The 22,128-nt window shown below is 50.1% G+C and overlaps 1 protein-coding gene across 4 annotated transcripts in view; it reads left to right on the top strand.

Moving 5' to 3' along the window:
• Positions 1 to 6,402: 6,402 nt before the first annotated feature.
• Positions 6,403 to 22,128, top strand: part of SOCS6 (suppressor of cytokine signaling 6) — a 33,362-nt gene continuing 17,636 nt past the window's right edge. The window contains exon 1 of one of the 4 annotated variants that reach the window (XM_054693991.1): positions 6,403 to 6,439. The gene's annotated coding sequence lies outside the window, so the exon portion shown is untranslated. Of the gene's footprint in view, positions 6,440 to 7,393; positions 7,467 to 8,293; positions 8,698 to 12,153; positions 14,106 to 22,128 lie in introns of those variants that run through there. The other 3 variants (XM_037508414.2, XM_054693992.1, XM_054693993.1) reach the window with 3 other exon arrangements.

The raw sequence follows: 22,128 nt of genomic DNA, 5'->3' as shown, positions 1-22,128 counted from the left end.
AGGAAAAAGAAATTGGGGACAAGTAGGGTAAGATTAGCTTCAGTTTTGTTTGGACAGGTGGAATAACTCATGGACTGGACAGACTGTCCCAACATCCTTTTGACCAGTTTGGCCCAGACTGACCAAAGGCGCCTTGCAGGACAAAAAAGCTGCCTGAAGGTGAAGTCAGTCTTCTTAGGTTAGAAAGAAAAGACCTAGTAGTGGGCACTCTCCCTCTGCATCGCTGGGGTCCACTCATTCGAATGGAAGAGATTAGTCCTATGTTGCCTTCCTATAGCGTCAGCAATAATCAGGACAACCTGTGACTAGAAGCCTCTTCTTTCAAGACATTTTTAATGTCAGTGACCCATTGTTTTTACTGGAATAAGTCCCACTGTAAAATCTGTGGGACTGCTTCACGGGTTCAAAAACCTCACTTTGATTATCTAATAAACTCTTTTTCATTTTCATTTGACACTGCCCAATTTGTCCAGTCAGAAACATTCTCCATTCAGCAAGGAGAATGATCTTTTAGAAATGCAAACCACTTTGCATAATCTCCTCATTAGAAGGTCTGTTACTTCCCATGCCTTTGAACAAAACTGAAACTCTTACCTCTGAGGCCTGCAGCGATTTGGGCCCAGCCTCAATTCCCACTTCATTTCCTATCTAGTCATTACTGTGCATCCCAGTCCAGCCATACCCATCTTTTTTCTTCCTCAAATACACCAAGTTCTGTTAGACCTGTAGATTTCCCCAGAATGCATCCCTGCCTAGGTCTTTGCATTGTCATCTCATCTTCGTCCTTTATGTTTTGGGAACAGAGGCCATCTCAGAGGAGTCTTCCTGGATCAAGTCACGTACATGTCACCAACTCCTCGCCCAGGCACTATCTACCCCATCACCTACTTCCTTCCTAACACATTGATAATGTATAATTTTTTTGTGCATTTGCTTAGCTATTAAGTGTTAACTCTTTCCTCCACACTCTTCTCCTGTTGACCCCTGTTCCCACGCAATTAATCTCCCCAAGGACAAGTACCTTATCTGCCTGTTCAATACTTTATCTCACCTGGAACGATGCGTGGAACACAGGAGACACTCCATAAATACTTGTTGGGTATGGAATAAATGGAAGCCTTGCTCCATCCATCTCAACAATCTACATGGCTGGGTTTCTGCTTTCTTGAATGAGACAACATAGTAAGTGACCTGTATTCATTTCTCTTTTTTTACATTTACTTATTTATGCATACAAGAGCTGGGGTACAGGCCAGAGATGCAGCAGGGTGGGGGGGGGGTGAGAGGATTCACCAGAGACAGAGCAGGCAACAGAACAGGCAGATTGACCAAAGTACACTGCTGCGGGGAGCAGCGGGTGAGTCAGTAGAGGTCTGCTGCTCCATGAGGGTAGCTCCCTGGCAGGCCGGGGATTGAACTCGTGCTGCAGAGACTGTGGATTGCTTCATAGTGCAGTGCTTAACCCCTTGCACCACCAGGGAGGCCCTCTATTCATTTCTTAACAAAGTACCGCCAGTTGGCTGGCCTAAAATACCATAAGTATGTTCTCTTCGCAGTTCTGGGGCCAAGAAGTCTAGAATTCAGGTAGGGCAGGACCAGACTCCCTCTGATTCCTCTAAGAAGAACCCCTCCTTGTCTATCACAGCCTCCCGTGTTTGTCAACCCTTTACTTATAGCTTCGGCTCTCCAGCCCCGTCCTCCACCATTGCAGGACATCCCCTCATGTGCATCTTTGTCCCCTTAAGAGGAGCCCCTAATCCTGTATGACCTCATTTTAAGGTACTAGGGTTAGGACTTAAACATTTCTTTTGGGGGGAACAAAAGTCAACCTGTACTGGTATCTAAATAATACCTATACTAGGACCCCAATTGCAAAAGTCCCTTTCAACTTTGACTTTTCTGTGACCCCTACATTAGATTAGAGGCGGACCCAGAATCTAGAATGTTCATCCATCAGAGGCTTAATATGCTGTAAGCCCTTTAAGGACTGATATGTTGGTATTTCTTACTGAACATGTGGGTTCCATTGCCGCTCATTGCTCAGAGCGTACTGTTCACACACTGGAATAGCTGTCACATGACATGGCCAGGTCGGTTCCCTAAGATTTCATATCCAGTCTATTTGTATAATTTAATTGTAAGAAAAGCTTTTGCGGGGAGTAGAGGAGCTCATCTGGGCATCTAATGACCTTTTATAACATTGAGTTTTTTTCTGAGGAACATTTAATTGTAAATTAAATTTATAATCTAAGTTACAAGTCAATTCTTGGAGTGGAATTGCATAGTTACACTGGGGAACATTGAGACAGGGACAGTGAAAAATGATGTGAAAGTCAAATAATATGATAGTGACAGAGAGATCACAGGTGACATGCCACGGATGGCATCTCAGAGTGCTGCTGCTGCTATAGGAAGGCATTTGTCCTGGGATCACCCCAAATCTAAAAAACAAAGCTCTGATCTAGAATCTTAGTCACTGTCATAGAAGGTTCAGTAAATTTTTTCTGCATTGTCAGGCCTTCTAGTCTTCCATTTTTGGGTAAATGGGGGACGGGGGAGGATTGTATACAATGTGATTTTCTATTATAAAATATAGCCCCTAAGTTTCCAGAAAAAGCAAATACATATAATTGACAGTTCATTATAAGGAACATTAATGAGATTTATTTTGGCACTGAATCAATAGGGTTACTTTCCACGGTGAAAGATTCCTACACAGTCAGAGGGGCCTGGATGCTGGAAGTGAAAAGGGCAGACAAGAGCGAGATCTATTAATTGTCTACAAAAAGAATAACGTTAATTAAACTGAGTCTGAAGTGCCATGTACAATATTTTGCTGATGGGCCACATTTCTGAGCAAACAAGTAAGTTCCTACCCGTCTTCTGCCAGGGCTTAGAAGTCCTTGGGTCCACTGTTCCGGGAGACAGACATTGTTGCTTTCACTTCAACACACTTGCAGCCAGCAGAATCTCGCTGCTGCTGGAAACAGCTCAGGTGCTTTCCCTGAAGGATGATGCTCTGCAGAGCAGGTATTTGTCACTTCCCAAGGGACAAGCCAGCCACCCCTGTATCTTGATGTGGATCTTTAAAAGGATTTTAAAAACCCATTTATTGCTGGACTATTTTCCAATAGCTGGAGAGAGGAATGGAATATTTCTATTTGGGCATCAAACATTTCTTGTGTGGAAAATCTCCATTCAGTGACATAGTGTGCATAATAAAAAGAAGAACCAACAAAGCATCTTCATCATCAAAGATGAATACAACAAAATATTCAAAGCAATGAGGGGGATTGCAATTCAGGGGAGAGTGGGAGGTGTACTCAAAAAGAGGTTAAACCTAAAATGTGATCCTACATCATAGATCATTTTTTTATTTATTTATTTGTGGATTACTCCCTGGCCAGAGATCGAACGCATGCTGGTGATAGCTTCATAGTGCTGAGACTTAACCCCTTGCACAGCCAGGGAGGCCCCATCATAGATCATTTCTGACAGGGCACATCTGAGTGAGGATGACTTGTGGCCCTCAACACAAGGCAAAGGGGAGGCGAGAGGGGTGAATTGGGTTTCTTTGGGCAGCTTTCTCCTGAAGGCCCCAAGGGTGCTTTCTGCAGAATATGTACCTAAAATGTCTGGGTTCAGGAGGCTGCCCACCGCATCCCCTTCTGATTCTACCCACTTTTCTCAAGTCTAGACGCCTCTCTTTTTCCCTCCTGGAAGAGGAAGATTTTGAGTAGGAGAAATCAAGCCACGCTGAGAGTTGGGAGGAGCATGTCCAGTCCTGACTCAGCTACTTTTGATTTTGTAAACTTGGTCAAGTCATCTGATCTCTGAGTCTCATCCCTCCTGCATAAAATGAGGCTATGGGGCTGCTTCCGTGTCTCTAAAATGAGGTTGTTGAGGATGATCAGAGAAGGCCCTTCTGGTTCTATTAGCTATGACTGCGGGAGGCAGAGGCGGGACCAAGCTCCTGTTAAGAACATATTCCTGCTAAGAGGATAGACTTTCAGAAGGAATGTTCCCCATCACCATCTTTCATTCAGCAAGTGTGTCTTTCAGGCAGTGGTTGTGGTGGAAAGCAACAGATACTGATTATCTTGAGCACAGCAGGAGTTTATTAGAAGGCTCTTGGGACTGGCACCAGGAACAGTCTGGCTCAGCTACCCGACTGCAGTGATCTGATCTCGTCCCTGTCCCACATACCCTCCCTGTTTGCATGTCTTGCTCAAGGGTCAGAGTCCTGGGTCTGAGTCTAATTATGGCTCTCAGTTGTTGGCATTGCTCTCAGCCGTGCTGGTTATAGGCAGAGCAAAGACAAGATTTCCTCAAAGAGAGACTGAACTGCTGGTAGAAAGAATATTGAATAGTGGGCACCCCAGGAGAGAACACATGTCTGGAATTCAGCCGTGTATGGAGATTTTCACAGTGTATTGAGACACTTGTATCTTTACACTAATGTTGTGGTTGTATTATTAATATTGTTATCACTGTTATTTGAATTTTAGTGGTTAAGGATTCGTAGTCTGGCATCAGGGGGGCCCACGTCTGAATTCTACTCTTCCCCACAGTGGCTGTGTGATTTCGGAAAAGTTATTTATTATGTGTACAAAAGAAGCCTCAGTATTCTCATCTGTAACATGAGTATAATGAAAATAATGACTTGACTGGTAATCTTTTGTTAGATTTAAAGGAGATAATGTATACAAAAGAAGTTAATGCTATGCCTGACCCATAAATATATATAGCACCTAGTAATAATCTTTATGGGCCAGGCACCAAGGAGGTGACTTTGTGCATGATTTCACGTCACCTTCACAACTATCTGAAGCGTTAACATCAGAATCCACTCCCCCTACAGAAGTGGAAACTGTGGTTCATCTGAGGAAGTTGGTTTAGAACACGCCACTGTGAGAACTGTCAAAGTTGGGATGCCCCACGCCAGCTGCACCCCACTGCACCCCAGAGACCCAGGGCCTCGATCAGGCCTCCTGGAGGCAGCTCTGTCCCCTGCCAGCCTAGTGTCCCCCAGCTCTCCCACAGTCCCTGCTTTTCACATAGGCCGAGGAGACATTGGCTCCCCCTACTCCAACTTGTCCCTAGCCTTCTCCTCCCAAGGGGCTAAACAAGAGGGGGAGGTTTGAAAAGTTTTTTTTTCTTTTCTAGTTACTGCTTGTGATTACTACCAGCCTCTGGGGCCGCGCTATTTCTGTCCACATTCATTATGATCAGATACCTGGGAATGAGGCTGCGTATAAATCGAGGAAACAATAATGGTAGAAGTTTGCTACAAGTAAGAACTGAAGATGACAGAGGTCGTTTTGGAGACGCACACTTCTCTGTACCCTTCAGGCGGAAGAACTGATCGAATCACCTTAAGGTCCATATTTTTAATTCTTAATCTAGAATTTGTGTCTAGACGAGGGTGGAATATCAGGGGCTCCTAGGAATGAGCTGTCAGTTGCTGGAACTTTTTCAAGCACAGTTTTATTGATACATGTGCAATTCAAATACAAGCTTACAAGAAAAACTGACACTCTGCCTGCACCTTATTTCGTTTTTCTTTTGACAAAGTTTATACTGTAACGGGGGGGGGGGTCCCCAGGAAAAGGGGACGTTCCAGGTTCCCCGCCCCACCCCAAGGAGGGGGGAGCCGAGCAGGGAGCAGCAGCAGCTGCAGAGCAGACCCTCCCCGCCCTGCGACCGCACTGCTCAGGACACGCTCTCGAAGTCAGCAATAATCAGGGAATTAGACTTTAATGATCTTTAACTGCTTTTCATCAAAAAAATGAAATATTTTTTTCCCTGCTGATTTTCATAGGCCAGAATCAAACACGCTGTCGCTGCTTGACAGGGGCCGCGGCTCGTCAGTTCCTGCGGAAAAGTCAAGCCTCACGCTCGGCCTCGGGGTCCCCGGCACCCCCGCGGCCCGGGGGGACCCCTCGCCGCGACCGCACCCCCGCCGCGGGGACTGGGCGGCTGTTGCTAAAGGCCCTCTTAGAGCCGCGGGCGGGGCGGGCGCGGCGCCAGGTGCGCGGGGCTCAGGTGAGGGGCCGAGGGCCGGGGCGCCGCGAGCGGGGGGCGGAGCCCGGCGGGCGGGCGAGGCCGGGGATCCCCGACCCGCGCGGCGGCCGCGGCCCCGCCCCTCCCTGGCCCCGCCCCGCGACTCCGCCCCTCCTCGGCCCCGCCCCGCCCGCGGCCCCGCCCCCCTAGGCCCCGCCCCGCCCTGGCCCCGCCCCGCGCGCGCACGTCGCCCCCGGGCCGCCCCCGCGCCGGGACGCCGCCTGCGCCGGGCCGAGCTGAGGCGCGGGCGGCCCCGGGTCTCGGCAGCGCGCGCCGCCGCCGAGGAGGAGGCGGAGGAGGCCGCGGCGGGCGGAGGAGGAGCCGCGGAGCGGGCCGAGCCGCGGCCGGCCGGGCCGGCGGGAGCGCAGCGGCCCGGGTGAGTGTGGGCCGCGCGGGGCGGGGCGGGGCGCGGGCCTGGGGCCGGGGGGCCGGGGGGCCGGGGCCGGGGCGGGGGGCCGGGGCCGGGGCCGGGGCCTGGTCCTGCTTCCGCCGCCGCTGCCCCGCGCCCGGCCGCGCGGGCCCGGCCGCCGCCTTTGTTGCCGCGGCCGCGGGGAGAGGCCGGCTCGGCGCGGCCTGGGGCGGCGCGGGGCCTGCGGGCTCGGGGCCCGACCCGGCTCCTGCCGGCGCGGCCTGGGGCGCGGGGGGCCGGGGCCGGGGCGCGGGGGGCCGGGGCGCGGGGGCCGCGGGGGGCCGGGGCTCGGGGCGCGGGGGCCCGGGGCCGGGGGGCGCGGGGGCCGCGGGCCGGGCGGGCGGGCAGGTGCTGCGGGCCGGGCCGGCGCGGGGGGCCGAGGGCGGGGCGGCCGCCGCGGGGGCCGCTCCCCGGAGTTGGCAACTTGAGGGGCCGGGGGGCTCCCCGCGGCCGGCGCCCGGCCTCTCTCGGGGCGCGTCCTGGCGCCGAAGTTGGAGGCGCGGGTGACCCGCGCGCCCCTGGACGCGCCGCTGCGGTGGCGGCGCGGGGTCCCCTCCCCACTCCTTGGGGGTCGGGCCCGGTGGGGCGGCCGGCGGATCCCCGGCCGGCTGGGAGACGCCCCAGCTCAGATTCAGTTCCTCCCGGGGCTCGTGAGCATCTGCCGGGGTGGGGGGGCGGGGTAGGGCAACCTGGGGTGCGGGGCCTGCGCGGGGGTCCCGGTGGGGGCGGCGCTGAGTGTCCCGGCGCGGGTCTCACTCCCCGCCCCGCCGCGGCGGCTGCCAGGTCCCCACCCGCTTGGCTGCCAGGCCCCCCACCCGCTCGGCGAGGGAGCCGGCCCGCCCCCCCCCCAGCTCCCCGACGCGACCCCACCCCGCGGTGCCCCCCCCCTCCCCCGCCCCAGCGCCCCTTAAGGACGCGGGGGCCTCGCGGCCAGACCAGCTGCTCTTCCCCCGCTTGCGGGTTCTTCGCGGTCCTCCTCGCCTGCCCGGATGGGGTGAGTCGCGGGGCCACCTGCTCTGGACAAAATCTGAACCCCTTGTGTGTCCTGAACCCCTTGGTTCCAGCGCCCTCCTGCTGTTTTCCTGGTGCCTCTGGGGAGCACTTACTATTTGGGCTTGCCAAGGGCTTCCCCCTGGTTGGCCTGGGCACAGGCCCGCGGGGTTACTCGCCTGAACCCTGACCGGTGTTAGGACCCTCTGCAGCTTCTCTTTGGAACCCTTCCTCCCGCCCCCCTCTTACTGCCTTTCCCTTCAGGGCTGGTAGGAAGAACCTGCGCTGCCCCTTCCCCCGTCTTTCAGTGGGTGCCTGGCTGGCCTCCCCAGGACGCAGGACCTCGCACCCTCGTGGCCAGCCCCTGCCTGCACCCCCGTGGCCAGCCCCTGCCTGCTCCCCGTGGCCAGCCCCTGCCTGCACCCCCGTGGCCAGCCCCTGCCTGCACCCCGTGGTCAGCCCCTGCCTGCACCCAGTGGTCAGCCCCTGCCTGCACCCCCGTGGCCAGCCCCTGCCTGCACCCCCATGGTCTGCCTCTGCCTGCACCCTGTGGTCTGCCCCTGCCTGCTCCCCATGGTCAGCGCCTGCCTGCACCCCCATGGCCAGCCCCTGCCTGCACCCAGTGGCCAGCCCCTGCCTGCACCCCATGATCTGTCCCTGCCTGCACCCCATGATCTGTCCCTGCCTGCACCCCCGTGGCCAGCCCCTGCCTGCACCCCGTGGCCAGCCCCTGCCTGCACGCTGTGGCCAGCCCCTGCCTGCACCCCATGGTCTGCCCCTGCCTGCACCCCCGTGGCCAGCCCCTGCCTGCACCCCATGGTCAGCCCCTGCCTGCACCCCCGTGGTCAGCCCCTGCCTGCACCCCCATGACCTCTTGTCGGCAGTAGCAGAGCAGAGCTTCAGGTGGCACGACCTGGTGCTGGGCGGGGACGCGCCGTCTGGTGTTTCTCTAGTGACCTCTGTCTGGGGAGCAGAGGCAGGTGTCTTCCTCTGACCGTCTTGTGTACCTTGAGTCCTTAGAGAAAACGATTAGTTTTCCCCCTTGAGGTCAAGTTTCATGAAACTTGTGTTATTAATAGTATCTCTTAATTTGCTCATAGAAGTTACTGCTTGAGCATAGTAAGGCATGTTTTCTGGAAAAAAGGAGACGTCCACTTCTGAACGGGTGACGGTTCCCGGGGTTGTCAAGAAGCGTGCAGCCGCGTGCAATGGGTTGGTCTCCACACCCAAATATGGTGAGGTCCGAGGCGTATACCCCGTGCTATCCTGAAGGTGTGTGGCGTGGCCGCCGGGGTCATGCTGTAGTAAGGCTAGGCGGGTAGATGAGCCAGAGCCGGGAGGAGCGCCTGTGGCTGCTGTGTTTGTTGCGTCTCCTGTGGTAAGTGGGGGTTGTCTGCTTCAGAGTCTACCCTCTCGCTCGCCTCTGCCAGTTTGGGAACGGGCACTTCTGCCGTGCCTGAGTACTTCTGTAAAGTTGTTCTTTTACAAGGGAGAAACTCATAATACTAGTCTATACACCATAGAAAAGGAAACTTTTTTTTACGTGACTAGGTTGATTGAAAGAATTGCCCAGGTAGTAAGAGAAGCACCAGAGGGACCTGATCTAAATTGTCGCCCGCGCGAGGCTGCCGTTAATGTTCTCATGGCTGATGGATTGTGCCGGGCAGCTTGCTGGCGTAATTGCTAAATAGTGAAGACTTCAGGACTGAGGGTACATTTTTCTCTCATCTGACTTCAGCGTCTTCGTGGATTCTGCGTACACGTACAGTTCTGCTTTGTGGGGACAGGTTTAGGTGGCTGCTGGTCTTGTTGCTGTTCGAGAATAGACGTACCTAGTCGTTGAGGACTTTGGTTCTCGCTGCAGAGTACATTTGGGAGGTGTTGAGTCTTCCAAAAAGAGTGTCCATTACTAGCTTTGTGACCTTGTGCACATTTTACCTCTTAGTTGTCTTCCTTATATGGGGCTAAAGTGGGGATAAAAATCCTTGTGGCAGAGTTAGTGTGAGTACAGCAGGTCCCCAAACAGTGTGAGATACAAGGTCGCTCCATGACGATGATGAGGAGGAAAAAAACAACTGATTCCAGGCGGGGGCTGCTATCTGAGCATCTGGCACATTCTGCCTAGGTCCGCTTGGGTTTCTCTGGGCACTCTGGCTTCCTCCCGCATCCCGAAGGGTCACAGGTGTGCCCCGGTTGTCCTAGTGAGAGGGTGGATGTGAGTGAGTGTGAGATGCCCCGACCACTGAGGGTGTCCCGTCCGGAGCAGGTCCCGCCTTGTGCCTTGAGCTTCCTGAGTAATAGGCCCCGGCCACGCGCATCCATCAGCTGGGATAAGCGGGTTGGAAAATGAACGAATGAATGATTGCAAATGGTCGTTGAGTCTTAGAAGTGTTTGGAGGTCTTTATTTAGAAGTGTGGCGTTTTTGCCACTGGAAAAACCAGAGTGAGCGTAACTCCTGCCTGTCAACAAGCCTGTGGCCGCGGTCGGTTTCCTCGTGCTTCCTTTCCCTTAGAGTAGAAGTTCCCAAGGACGAGCAGCTACTTAAGTGAAGACTTGCTCTCCCCTGGCCTCAGGATTCCGCCCGGTTCCGCGTCTTTCTGAGCACCCCCTCTGCCTCACCACAGAGTTATGCTCCAGCCGTTCTGTTCCTCAGCATTTGAGCTGCTGCCGACCTCCTGACCCATGGCGTGGTCGTTCTCTTTGTCTAGAAAGGTCTGCGGTGACTCCTGGGGTTGGTTCATTCTCAGGTCCGTTGCTGGGATTTGCTGGGATCACCTCAGAGTAGCCTCATCATCCCTTCTTACCAGTTTATGTGTTGCTGTCTTAATATTTTTTACTGTTTGTAGCTTTTTTCCTGTTTGGTCTCCCCATGTGAGTTTCATGAGGCCAGGGTGTGATCTGTCTGTCTCCTCTGTTCCCCGGCACAGCCCATGAGACCCAGCCACTGAGCAGGGATGTGGTGACCAGAGAGTGGGTGCAGTTTTTTTTTTTTTTTTTAACCTTGATCCCTACACTTTAAAGGCAAAGACTTGCTGTGGAGATCTTAGACATCTGGCTTTGTGTGTGTGTGTGTGTTGCTCATTTATTCCTGCTTGAACTGAATAGATCTTAGCACACTGTGCAGATAGCCCCACGCAGAGAGCTGTGCGTCCGTGACATAGCCAACTGGCCGGTCAGCAAGACTACCAGCCGCCATCTCTTCTGGAAGCATATTTATTTATAGTGTGTGGACAGTCACCACACCATTGCACTTTCCCTTGATGTTAGTTTGCATAGTTTATAAGGTAAAACCTCAGTTATCGGGTATAGAGTTAAGCAGGAAGGAAAAACTCTTTTGGAATTAGAGACCTACACTACTCCAGTTACAGCTGGTGAAGACAGTCTTTCGTGGCGGGGCAGATCTAGGTTTGAATTTCAGCACTGATTTTATAGGGTAGGCTTTTATTTTTATTTTTTAAAGATTTATTTTATTTATACAAGCACTGGTACAGTCAGAAGCACGGGAGGGTGAGAGGATTCACCAGAGCCGGAGCCAGGAACGGAACAGGCAGACTGACGAAATACACTGCTGAGGGGAGCAGTGGGTGCGGCAGGAGAGGTCTGCGTCCACGGGTCGCTCGCTGGCAGCCGGGGATCAAATATGCGCTGCAGAGGCTGCAGGCAGCTTCGCAGCCCAGCGCTCAACCGCTGCGCCACCAGGGGAGGCCCTAGGGTAGGTTTTTAAAGTAAACGTGTAAGTCTTATTTTCCTTAGCGTAGTGCCTTTCTCAGCATAGGTGTAAAAATTAAGTGAGATAAGGCATAGAAATGGTATGAGTTCAGTCTTTGGGATATAACAAGTGCTGATACAGTGAGGCTTCATTTAAAATACACTGCGATCAGTTAAAAGGAGAGTTTGGTTAATCAGCAACATTTAGGTAAGGCTTGGTTTTTCTTGTTCAGTAAGCCGGGGAAAAGGTCCAAGAAGGGAAAAGAGGGCCTCCCTGGTGCCGCAAGGGGTTAAGCTGCAACCTATGAAAGTGTCCGCAGCCTCTGCAGCAGGAGTTCAATCCCCAGCCAGGGAGTTACCCACATGGCACTCAGACCTCTCCTGCCGCGCCTGCTTCTCCCCTCAGCACTGTATTTCGTCAATCTGCCTGTTCTGTTGCCCGCTCTGGCTCTGGTGAATTCTCTCCGGCCTGTACCCCAGTTCTTAAATGCATAAATAAATCTTTAAAAAAAAATTTAAAAAAGAGAAGGGAAAAGAAAATGGAAACAAAGGAGGGAGAGGTGGGAGCCTGCCCAGCACTGATGACGCCAGGTGCTAGGATTTGGGGGGCTGCTCCGACAGCGCCTGGGTTCTGGGCACGCTCGTCGCAAGTCGGTTGGTAGGGGAGGGAGAACAACAGAGGTACTTAGAGCGACCTGCAGCGCCCATGTCCCATTCTCATATTGTCTGCTCTAATATTTTATTGCTCCTAATAGCCATCACACTAATATTTTTCTTTTTTTAAAGATTTATTCATCTACGCATACAAGACCTGGGGTACAGCCAGAAGCGCGGGAGGGTGAGAGAATTCACCAGAGCCAGAGCGGGGAGCAGAGCAGGCAGAAGGACCGAAGTACACTGCCGAGGGGAGCAGCGGGCGAGACAGGAGAGGTCTGCTGCGCCATGTGGGTTGCTCCCTGGCCAGCCGGGGATCGAACTCGTGCTGCAGAGGCTGCAGATTGCTTCCTAGTGTGGTGCTTAACCCCTTGCGCCACCAGGGAGGCCCCTAATATTTTTTCTTAATTATTAAGAGTGCATCGCAGTTGGGCACGATGTTTAGGGAGCAGGCACTGCCCTGTTGCCCCTGGGAGCACACTCTTGAGTGGTAGAGAAGAAGGAAAGAAGAAAAGATTGAGTCTTACTGAAGAACATTAGCAACCCTGGATGGTGTCCCTGTGCCATTCTGAAATGTTCCAGCAGGTTTTTGGCCTTTGACGAGGCCTCTGCTGCACACAGCACTTCAGTGATAGCGCGCGATTGTGTTTCACACACACACTTGTGTTTAACTCACCTCCCTTAGGAAGGCGGAGGACTGCCTGGCTCCCATTAGGTAAGATCTCCGTCAGTGACAATTTTAAGAACTCAGCGTTATTAACACTATTTAGACAAGATGAATTCACCACGTGCTCTAAATAGACAGTTATTTTGGTGCTGTTTATGTTTGTGCTTGTGATTTTTGTGATAAATGTTATTCTGGCCGCGCCAGTGACCCTGGCGGGCGGGTTGAAGGACTGCTCTCCTGCGCGCTGACAGGAAGATGGCATTTCGTTGGGAGACTTGTGACTGTGTTGTTTCCTCGGCGAGTTTAATTTTAATGTTACAGTATGAAGGTATTTTTTAATTAGAGCCTAATTTTGGTTTTAAGGACTATCTGCCCTCTGATAACAGTCATCTTTGTCTGTTTACATTGCTTTTCAAGTTAAGCTTATTTAGAAAATAACATTGCCGGCTACCAAACTGGCAGAATAAGTGCGCGTGCACCATCGCCTTGTGTAAGTATTTCAGTGGTTTTGCACATTTCCAGAAATACTTCATTTTAGAATTGGATGGAACCTTCTGCTTATTGACTAGTTTCATCTTTGCACAGATGAGGAAACGGGACTCGGCGCGGGTGTGTAATCTGCGTGTGTTTTAGAAGGGCGTCTGCTGGGCGCGGCTCCTCGTGCCGCTGGCGCAGGGTGTTTTCATTTACCTGGAAGTGAGGGGTTTGGGGTCAGTGTCTTCGTGGAGGAAGTCATATTTGAGTTGGCCCTTAGAGGGGACCGTGCTTGACTGGGGAGAGCTGTGGACAGTGGGCAGTATCTCAGATAGGGAAATAGGACCTACGCCGTCAGTGTAGACATTTGTTTCTCCTCTTTCCTAAGTGGGAGTCCCTATTTTCTGTTTCTTAGTTTAATTCTTGATCTGATGGAGCGCATCTTCCTAGTAACTTCTGAGAAAGGTGATGGGAGAGTTGTCTTTTTGTTTGAGACCTTGCATGTCAGAAATGTCTAGGTCTCAAGTACAAGATTTATTATCTGGCTGTGTGTAGAATTCTAGGCTAATGCAGTAGGATAGAATAGGTTATGCTGTAAACCTCTGTGCGTAACATAAGCTTATTTATTGCTTTTGCCAAGTCTGCTGTGGCCTCAGGGTTTCTGCAGTGGCTCTTTTTTTTTTTAAAGATTTATTTATTTACGCATAGAAGAGCTGGGGTACAGGCCAGAGGTGTGGAGAGGTGAGTGGATTCACCAGAGACAGAGTGGGGAGCAGAACAGGCAGACTGACTGAAATCCACTGCTGAGGGGAGCAGCGGGGAGACAGGAGAGGTCTGCTCGCCATGTGGGTAGCTCCCTGGCTGGGGATCGAACTTGTGCTGTAGTGACAGCTTCATAGGTTGCGTCTTAACCCCTTGCACCACTGGGGAGGCCCGATGCATGTCACTTGCTCACAGTCCGGTGGCCTGAAGCAGTCACATGCCCCTGCAGGATGCTGAGATGTGGAAGCGCACCAGTCATTGCCTCTGAAGCTGTGCTGTGATGAAAGTAAATTTTCGCTTGAATTCTGAAGGCCTTGCTCCACCAACCTCCAGCTATCAGTGTTACTACTAAGCTGCCATCTGTTTCCTAATCATTTGTATGTAAATTTTTGTTTCTGGAAACTTTTCAATACCTTTGTATTGTCTCCTGAGTTTTCACCCTCGTATGTCTGATTCCCCGCCCTCCATGGAGTGGTGAGTCCTCTCAGTCTGTAAACTAATGTCCTTCAGTTCCAGGAATATTTTAAAAATGTGCTTTATAATTTCTTCCTTTCATTTGCTTTTTTTCCTGAATGGAATGTTTTCTTTTTTGGATGTTGGACCTCCTAGATTAATATGTTAATTATCCTAGTTCTTTTTCTCACATTTAAGATCAGGTTTTTGTGGTTCTTTGAGGGAAAATCCCTTAATTTCTCTTCTATTGAATTTTAATAGGAACTCCCCCCTCCCCCACCCAACACACACCTTTTTTGTCTTTGAGTAAATACCTCTGACTCTTATTTCAGCTCGAGATGCCTTTCCTTAGCTTTGGGTTGTGTGGCCTTTGCTCAGGGCCCTGGGCCCACTTTCTCCAGTTTGTCCCGGCCACGTGGTTATCTCGTGTCGCTTTCCAGTTTTCTTTGTCCTCATGTTTTGGGGAGATAGTGGAGATAAAGAAGTGTATGTTTCTTCAGCAGCTCATCCAGAGTTTTTTGGTACTGTCTAGTAATTTTTAATCATTTTACTACTTGGTGGGAAAACCAAATTTAATTTTTGGTTTAAAGAAAAACAGGATGGGGCCTCCCCAGTGGCGCAGCGGTTGAGCGCTGGGCTGCGAAGCTGCCCGCGGCCTCTGCAGCGCCAGTTCGATCCCCGGCCACCGGCGAGGGTCCCACATGGCGCGCAGACCTTTCCTGCCACCCGCTGCTCCCCTCAGCAGTGTACTTTGTGCGTCTGCCTGTTCTGCTCTCCGCTCTGGCTCTGGTGAATTCTCTCACCCTCCTGAGCTTCTGACTGTACCCAGTGCTTGTATAAATAAATAAATAAATAAATAAACCTTTGGAAAAAAATAAATAAAAGCCGGATGTTTTCAACTAGTGGTGTCGTAAAGCCACATCTGTGTCATTGAGCCCCGTGTTAACTTAAGGTATGAAATGCCTAAGATGGGGAGCATGGATTATTTTAAGTTGGATCATTTTAAAAGTAAAAGGTAAAAGGAGATCCCATGTCTGGCTACCTATCGTAAGTGCTTGCTTTTGATGGTTAAGATACCATTTTGTACTGCATATAATCTCCTACATTTTGTAAGATTTTTTATTTACTTAGTCTGCATCATTCATCTGAATAATTATTACTCTTTTTTTTAAAAGATTTATTTATTTTATGTATACAAGCACTGGGTACAGTCAGAAGCGCGGGAGGGTGAGAGAATTCACCAGAGCCAGAGCGGGGAGCAGAGCAGGCAGAAGGACCGAGGTACACTGCTGAGGGGAGCAGCGGGCGGCAGGAGAGGTCTGCGCGCCATGTGGGACCCTCGCGGTGACCGAGGATCGATCCTGTGCTGCAGAGGCTGTGGGCAGCTTCGCAGCCCAGCGCTCAACCGCTGCGCCACCAGGGGAGGCCCAATAATTATTACTCTTTCAGATACCCTTTATCATTAATGGTCAGCAAATGAAGTTTATGTTTGCTCTTGACATATTTATTAAATCTTATGCTTTTTGTATCCTAAATCTGCTGTTCTGAAACCCTGTTATTAATTTGGATGTGCTTTAGAAAATGAAGAAAAGATCATATTAACTGAAAGTTCATATTCTCTAATGCAGATTGAGTGAAAAAATCTTATACGTTCTATACAAAAGCATTTGGATAATTGACAAATTGCTTTTTAAATTGGAGCGTTTGTATAAAAATCTGCAGACAGAGCAGTCAAAGCAGTTGTTACTTTCCAGTTATTTTTATGTGCATGTTGCCTTTAAAAATTGAAACTTTTGCTTTACAGCAGTTAAATATATTTTAGAGATTTGATACATAAAAAATTAATGTAAAGAATGAATGGTAGTGAAGGCAGTTTGTCATTGTGCTGTTAGTATAGTACCTCTCTCCAGAATAAAAACAAAAGCAGTTGTTAAAATTTCTCAGAGGATCTTCTCTACTTGGTAGATAAATTATTGAGGTCATACCTTCTCATGGGTAGTGAAAGTGGGGGTGTTTAGGGAATTTGCTATGTTTTTAGTTAAAACCACGCCTGGGCAGGTATAAAAATGTGTACATTAAACAGTTTATATATATGTGTGTGTGTGTGTGTATATATGCACACACATAAAGACAGTGATGAGTTGGCATGTACATGGACTGCTTTTTAAATCCACATGTTTAGGGGCTTCCCTGGTGGCACAGGGTTAAGTCTCAATGCTGTTGATATCAAGTTATTGCCAGCCACTCTGGGCCAGGGAGCTGACCCACATGGCATAGCAGACCTCTCCTGTCTCCCTGCTGCTCCCCTCAGCAGTGGATTTCAGTGGATCTGCCTCTTCTGCTCCCCACTCTGTCTCTGGTGAATCCTCTCACCCTCTTCTCCCCCACCTCCCCCACCTCTGGCCTACACCCCAGTTCTTTTTTTTAAGATTTATTTATTTATTTATATAAGCACTGGGTACAGTCAGAAGTGTGGGAGGGTGAGAGAATTCACCAGAGCCAGAGCGGGGAGCAGAACAGGCAGACCGACGAAGCACACTGCTGAGGGGAGCAGCGGGCAGCAGGAGAGGTCTGTGCGCCATGCGGGACCCTCGCTGGCGGCCAGGTATCGAACCAGTGCTGCAGAGGCTGCGGGCAGCTTCTTCGCAACCCAGCGCTCAACTGCTGCGCCACCAGGGGAGGCCCCACCCCAGTTCTTGTATGCATAAATAAAGTAAATGTTTAAAAAATGCACATGTTTAAATGTGAACACAGAGATTAAGGAGTAAGTTTATTTCATTAATCAATTCTAGCAACTCAGCTCCATGAACATTTTAAAATGCTTCTATTTATGAACATTTATTTCTTAATTTAGTGATAACATTGACACACAGTCATGCAAAAAGCTGCTTCGAAATGCGCACATAAAAGTTCTGTGCAGCTAAAATTTCTAGTGTCTTCTTATTTTTGTTTTCATTGAAATGGGTACTTTCAGGGCTAAGGTGCTCTGGAGACCAGCCTCTCTATTTTTTGTGGGAAACTCAGACTCAGAAGATTCAGGGGCATGAAGCAAACTTGGTGCTGCCCTGTTCTTGTGTCTGTGACTTGCTAAAGTGACAGCTAATCCTTGCAAATTTAAAAACAAAAACAAGTTTTTGCCATAGTTATAAGTTAATTTAATTTTGAAGTATTTGGAAACTTTAATTCCATTTTTCTTTTTTTTTAAAAAAGATTTATTTATTATACAAGAACTGGGGTACAGGCCAGAGGTGTGGGTTGGGGGTGAGAGGACTCACCAGAGACAGAGTGGGGAGCAGAACAGGCAGAGTGACTGAAATACACTGCTGAGGGAAGCAGCGGGGAGACAGGAGAGGTCTGGTGTGCCATGTGGGTAGCTCCCTGGCTGGGGCCTGAACTCGTCCTGAGTGGCTGCGGATAGCTTGACGAAAGGTGATTGGATTCTCTGTATAGTTGAAAATAGCTGAGATTGGGGTTTTGTGGCTATTTGGGTGTGGAGAGAGTGTGTGTGCCACAGATGATATCAGTGATTTGATCCAAGCAGTTGGAAGAATGGAGCAGCCACCCATGAGTGTGAGGACCGCCGGTAGGGCGGGTGTTGGGTGGCCTAGGGGAGATCCAGTTTAGTTTTGAACTTGCTGAGTCTCAGCTATCTCTAAAACAGTGTGGCAGCAGAGTGAGGAAGGAAGTTAACTATAACTAGGCTAAATAAAGAGGCGAATTTGGAGGTGGATGACATTGTGATGCTCTTTAAGGCCTGAGAATGTGAGCCGCAGAGGGGTGTGGGTGTAGATGGGGAAGTGACCCAAGTCTGAGAGCTGGGGTGCGCCAGCCCTGAGGGATGGGTGGAAAGCAGCCTGCTGATAGTCATGTAAGAGGAGGCCTGCAGGCGGGCACTGGATGTGCTGCGTGGCATTGTCATGACCTTGCCAAGAGCACCTTCTGTGCAGGGTAGTCGAGCAGGTTTCTGGTCTGGGTTTAAGAGAACACGCGAGAAAGGGAATTATTGTAGGCGTATTCATGATTCTTCCGTGGTGTTTCCCTGCAAAGGGCATTAAAGAGATGGCCCTGAGCAGGTGGGGAGAGTGGGGTCATTTATGGGTTGGTGTGTGATGTGAGCAGTGATCAGCCGTGGGGAAGTTGTGGGGAGGTGGAAGAGATGGAGTCCACGTGGGGAGGGTGCCTTCAGAAAGGTGATGGAGACTGGGAACAGGGTGGGTGCAGACGTGGAAACACACAGATGGGCGCGTTCCAGTTTTCTTCTGATTTCCTGAGTTTGCCCAGTGAAGGAGGAAGCCAGACACCCGCCGAGGTTGACGACGGCCAGCGTCTCGGGTGTGTGAAATGTGGGTTGGTTGGCGAGGAACGTGTGAGAGCAGCGGTTTGCTTTCCAGGAGCGTGGCCTCCAGGTTCTGGTTTTCTCCAGCCACATCCCCTGCGAGGGTACAGGTGTGACTGCGGAGGTGGAGTTGACCAGTGTTGTGGTTGTGCAGAGTGGAGTGGGAGGGAGGTGCGGGCATTGGTTCGGGGACGGCAGCGATTAGCAGTGGGAAGCGCGCCAGGCCGGGGCGCGGGTCACTCACAAGCTGGTGGGCTTATTGCGCTTGTCATTTAGCCTGAGTGTTTCAGGCCAGTCAAAATTTATTGCCAGATTGGCAGAAAATTACTTTGGGTAAGAGAAGGAGGAGAGTTCCTAGGTTCTAATAAAAATAATACAATATTTTTATCTATTAATGCATTTTTTTTGCTTGCCAGTGATGGTGTAACTGGCAGCCAGGAAAGGGCCTGGCATGTTGCTTTAATCTGATGGATTTTCTCAGCCGTTCCCTTTGAAAAGTAACATAAGAACAAACAAGTTTACATATTTTTTTTTTTCTTAAAAAATACTCTTCATTATTGAGTATTTTTAAAATAATTTATAAAGAATTCTGAGTTCAGTTGACAGTTCTGCTGTATTTCTTTCTGGTCCACTCTGTCCCCTCCCTATTCTCTGCGTAACCGAGACCATGATTTCCATAGGATTTTGTTTCCTGTGTTTTCACAGTTAACAAATGAACAATATGAGCTTTTCCCCTATGTTATTTATAACATTTTGGTGGTTCTGTAAAGTTTCATAGTGTAGTTGTGCCAGAATTTTGTTTACAGTTCTCATTCAGAAATAAGAATATTTCTGATTTTTAAAATTAAGATCTTTTTTTATCATTTATTATGCAAGGGACATTGTTATGCTTTGGTTCTATATTCTTTAATATTCATAAAACACTATTATTGGATCAAAGACTGGATGTTTTTAGGAGTTGCATGTAGCCAAGTTAATGTTGTTTACAACTGCTTTTATCCATTTTCAAGTATTAGCTCTCATCATGGAGGGAAATCTTTGCTGATTTGACTTGTGAAGCATCATTACTATAATTTGCATTTCCTTGATTCTTATGAGGGTCATTATTTTTCTGTGAATGCGTGAGCTTATCGGTTATCCGTATGGAAAAATACAAATTAATCCCATCTATCACACAGGTCAATTTTTGATTAACCAGGTACATGAATTTAGCATATTGGATTAACTGAAAAGCTCAACTGCAGGGCTTTTATACAAAAATACATGGTTCTGTTGTTGGTTGGATTTCATAAACTGATACAAGAGGCTAACCGTGAAGGAAGACTGACAGGACTAAACTAAAAACAGGAACCAGGCCCCCCTGGAAGGGGAAAAGCCTGGCGCCGAAGCTGAGAGAGGAGGGCCTGTGTGCGTGGAGGGAGTGGCCCTTAGGTGCTCAGGGTCTGCATGTCCTGCCCGCTCAGAAATGCGGGTGTGCCTAGCCCCGCGCTCACACCACTTTTCCATCCCCACCAGCAGCGGACGGGAGGTGGCAGTTTCTCTACATTCTTGCTAATACTAGGTCTTTTTTTCCCTGCGGGTTTTATTTATTTTTTAATTTTCCTCATGACTAGTACTATTAAGCACCTTTTCATGTGCTTGTTAGTCACTTAGATATTTGGTAAAAAGTCTCTTTTTCCCATGGAAAGAAATGGGTTATTGGTCTGACTCCGTTGTCAGAGTTCTCTATGTATTTCCTGGGCACCAGTCCTTTGTCAGCTACCTGCCTGCGGTTTCTCTCTGCTGCGCTGCGGCTTGGCTTCCTCTTATGTATTCTGGGAAGTTTTTTTTAATGGAATCCCAGAAAACTGCTTCTCGTTCTCCTGGTGTGAATGAGGTGTCTCTGACCCAGGGTAGGATGGCATTCTGGCTTCTGCACACGTCTGTGTACTCGCATTCCCCACTGGAGCTGAAGGCCTCCGAGGATCAACCTTGTGTTTTTACCGGGAGCTGTCTCCTCCTCTGGATGTGCCCAGTGGATGGATGTCAACACAAGGATGTGACCTGGAGTGATAAAGTGAGGCAGGAGCTGAGCAGTGAGCTGGCAGAAGTTAAGGAGATTTGAGAACCACTTGTTGGGTGGTGTGGACGAGGAGGTGCCAGGGTCAGCGGATGTTTGGATTTGGGTGGAGCAGCATTTACTCCTCAGGTGCAGAGGGAGCAGAGCCATGCCACCCGAAGGCTGAGTTGTGTTTGAAGAGGGACTGTGGGCCTCCCCGTGGCGCAGCGGTTGAGTGCTGGGTTGCGAAGCTGCCCGCAGCCTCTGCAGCACCAGTTCAATCCCCGACTGCTCCCGGCCACCGGAGGAGGGTCCCACATGGCGCGCAGACCTCTCCTGCCGCCCGCTGCTCCCCTCAGCAGTGTCCTTCGGTCCTTCTGCCTGCTCTGCTCCCCGCTCTGGCTCTGGTGAATTCTCTCACCCTCCAGCGCTTCTGACTGTACCCAGTGCTTGTATAAATAAATAAATAAATCCTTTAAAAATATATTAAAAAAAAAAGAGGGACTATAACACTGAAATGTGATCTCTAGGAAAGTGGGGTGAGACGAGGTGGAAAGGGGAAAACTGCCACAGGAGAGTTGACACTGGGAACAAGGGGGGGACAGCAGAGGGGGGTGTGGGAGATGGCTTAAGGAAAGTAGTTGAGATCTTTGCCCCCGAGGGCATCAGATTCCTGCTTTTCACATCTGTAAAGGCAGGAATGGCCACAGTGCAGGTTTTCTGATCCCATGCAGACTGGATAAAGGAGGAGTCAGAGTCCTCAGTGGGTTTTTTGCAGGTCTTTTATTGGGGTTCACCAGGCATATGGCTGGCAGGCCTCCCAGCCCCCAGCAAGTCTTCACTCTATCTGGGCTCTACAGCCTTCTCTGCTTCTCTCTCGGCTTCTGCTACTTCTTTCTCGGCTTCTCTTTCGGCTTCTGCTGCTTCGGCTTCTGCTGCTGCTGGCGTCCCCGTGACGCCGCCCTTAAAAGCACAGTCTCAGCTCAGCTGAATCCCATCTACCTATGCCCACACCCTATTCCAGGTGCCCGCCATCAGACATGCATTCAGGACAAGGATCCATCATCTATCCTGATGGCGGAAGGGCAGAAAAGCCTGACATTTTCTTTACCCTACAACATCCCAGGTGGCTGAAACAACGTTGTTTTCCCTAGATTGCTCAGTGGTTACAGAGAGCCTGACTAGAGAAAATCTTAAGTCTGCTGGGTTTCCTGATCCCTTGTTCTGTTCACTAGAGCTGTAATCACCAATATTTGGGTGTTTTTGGAGACATTTAGGTATTTAGACAGAAACTATGTATGTACACAAATGACATCACATTTGCACTTGCTTTTAGTTTGCATTTTTCCATCTAACTTTCACCTCTTTATCTACATAATATTCATGAATTACAATTTATTAAACTAGTCCATTGATTTTTGATGTGTATTATTTCCAGATATTAGGTTAAGTCCACATTTTTGCCACAAATTATGCAGTAAAGAGGCCTGTGTAGTGGCTAAGAGGGCTCATTCTGTGGATTCAGTTGTGTGATCTTAGACAAATGCCTGCTCTCCGTGCAGTGGGGATCTCA

This window comes from Talpa occidentalis, unplaced genomic scaffold (genome assembly GCF_014898055.3).
Source record: "Talpa occidentalis isolate TD23 unplaced genomic scaffold, MPIMG_talOcc4v2.1 talOcc4.13, whole genome shotgun sequence".
Classification (NCBI taxonomy): Eukaryota; Metazoa; Chordata; class Mammalia; order Eulipotyphla; family Talpidae; genus Talpa; species Talpa occidentalis.
The sequence above is the reverse complement of the archived record's forward strand: the minus strand, read 5'-3'. Positions and strand labels throughout refer to the sequence as shown.